Raw genomic sequence first — 2,895 nt, 5'->3', positions numbered from 1 at the left:
ATTACTCAACATAACAATTTTGCATATAAGGCAATTCAAAGTGCATTATAGGTACATACCTTGCCATTTGGTCACTTTGCATCTGTTCAAACATTCAACAAGTCATTTAAATATTTCTAACCACAATTCACTAAGGCACATGCATGCTAAACAACACATATTGCCTAGCCATACATCTAGCATCATTCATGCATCAACCCAAGCAAGAAAAACATCCAAAAATCGATTATAAAAGCCTTTAAACAATCCGTGGAAAGCCCATTTACAAACCAAAACAAAACTAAAGTTTAGTCCCTCAAAATTAACCCACATAAACCAGCTATGCAAGACATGTTCAGACATATATTCAACACATATATTCATATCACTCACTTAAACATATCTCAACTCATGTAGGCTTAATTTGTAAAATATCAAGCTCGAGTAAGAACACTTACTCTTGGGACTTAGATTAGGTGTTTAGACCACCTAAGCCCCCTTTAACTCACTAATTTGTGCATTAATCATAGCACACCAGACCACTCTCCTTGATCAAACTTTGCTTCGAAGCCAAAGTTCAAATAAGCTTTTGTTGGCCTTTGTCCTTGCTTGTAGAGGCTTCCAATGGAGTCAATACTTTACATACACATCAAAAACAATACAAATACATTACAAACAACAACAAACAAAACTAAATCATTCCAAAATCACAGATCAAAGCCTCTTATTCACCATATTGGAAACTTAGCTAGTTTTCCCAAAATAGATGTTTAACCAGTCAAATCTAGTTTCTAAGCTTAGATTTAAATTTCATACATCCTAAATATAATATAATTACAAATTAAACCATCAATTTTATCTGATTACACGAATCTAATTTTTCTGGAAAAATCAAGCTTATGTTATCATTAGAAAAGGGAAAACATTCAATTTGTTTAAATTACTCAAGAATTTATTAAATCAAGGCCAAATACACTTTAGTTAGATCAGAATACGTTGGAAATCACTTTAAAATAGAAGCTTAGCTTATTAATACGAGATATACCATTTTCAAGCTAAAAATCGGTCTAAATTCATTAGATCTTTAGAGATATTGATTAAATCAATTAAAACTCGAATTAGAATAATTAGTTAAATCATAAAAAGTCAAAATTTTACCTCAATTTGAAGAAAATGATGAGTTTAGGACCAAATTTAGGCTAGGACGTGTGAAGAACAATAGAGGAACTGATGATGAAAACTTGATTATTCTTTGAAATTGAAAGAGGAATTTGTGTTTAGAAAGCTTAATAATAAAAAAAAGGATGAACCAATTCAGAAAGAAAAACTCTAATTTGGTGTTTCGTAAAATTTTGAATGGAATTTGAAAATGAGAGGGAAGGGACAATGGGGTTGTTAAATGGGCAAACAATTTTCAAAAATTAGGTCATTGCCCAGTTAACATTCTCTAGTTTGTTCCATTTTTCAATTAAGTCCTTATTTTTAATTAAAACTTCTTTCCAAATTATTTTCAAATCTGACCTCATTTTAAAAACCCTCTTTAACCAAATTATTTCCTGAACAGTTATTTTAATTTCTAAACCTTAATTTTTATTCTAATTATTTTAACATTTTATTTTGTTTATTCCTATGTATTCTAATTATCTAATCTAATTATGGTTTTCAGTTCACTAACTCTCAGTTTTCTAACCCAATTCTACTAACTCGATTTTTGGGATGTTACATTGAGTATCCTGTTGCTGCTTATGTTGCTGGAGTTTTTAAGGATAATGAGGTGGCAGAATCTTGGCTTGAACTAGACAACTCTTTTGAGGTAATGTTTCTGCATTTATCTAAGTAGTTAGATTATCAAAGCTAACTTGTTGCAATATTTCCTCTTTAGGGATTGTAGATTTCGACTTCTATAAAATAGGACTTTCAACACTCGATTGAATTGCTTCCTTATTAACAGTCCCATCTTCAACCTCAACCACCTTATGCTCCAATGTATTTCCATTTCGTAAAGTGATTGCTTTGCAATGTCCTTTGTCCGAAACTCTCTGATTCTCGGTATCCCTAGGCAATGCTTCTAACTTGACGTCAAATGTAGTAGTAATTTTAGTATATTTCCAAACTGAAAGAGCTTGTTTTCTAGCACTTTTGATATTAATTATTACATTTTTAGTAGTTAGTATACTAGTAGTAAAAGTTAATAAAATAAGCGTTTTTACACATTTTTATTTTATCGATGACCTGTTAGGTCGATTCAAGCCTCAAAAAGTTTTAATAGGTTAATTATGTGTGCAGGAAGACATTTTAGGTCAAAGACTCAAGTAACGTTGCTGTGACACAACGCTACAAAAAAACCCAAGTTTGAGTTACGTGTAATGTCCCAACGAGCCTCACGTCCCGATGATGGATTCCTTGGCATCCCTACATGGCGGTGACAACTATTAGTATCATAGGAAGACATGAGTAGCCTTATTTTGCAAGAAGTCAAAGATATCGGTTGATATCTTGCATTTATTAGTATCATGGGCATATCAGGCATAAGTGCACAAATTTTAGCTTATAAATATGGGGCTCTTATAGACGAATTAACCATCAAAGCAATCAATCACCTTCAGAAAATTTTTTTTCTTTCAATTTCTTTAGCTTAGTTTTATATTTCTGTAGTCAGAAGATCTTATTCTGACATAAAGACGTTTGTGAGCGAAGATTGTTCAGAACCCGAGCTTCAATATATTTATTCAGGAGCATTCTATAATCCCTTCTCTTCTTTTCTTTTATTTATCTTTTATCAATCTAACCAATTAATGTTTTTATGACTATTAGGATAGGTTATTGTGTTTTATTTATTTTTGAGAAAAGAAATCAAACTCTGTTAGACATGGTTCGATCATTGATGAGTCATGTTGATCTACCAACTTCCTTCTG

The sequence above is a fragment of the Gossypium hirsutum genome, chromosome D13 (assembly GCF_007990345.1).
Source record: "Gossypium hirsutum isolate 1008001.06 chromosome D13, Gossypium_hirsutum_v2.1, whole genome shotgun sequence".
NCBI lineage: Eukaryota > Viridiplantae > Streptophyta > Magnoliopsida > Malvales > Malvaceae > Gossypium > Gossypium hirsutum.
Note: the sequence above shows the minus strand (reverse complement) of the source record.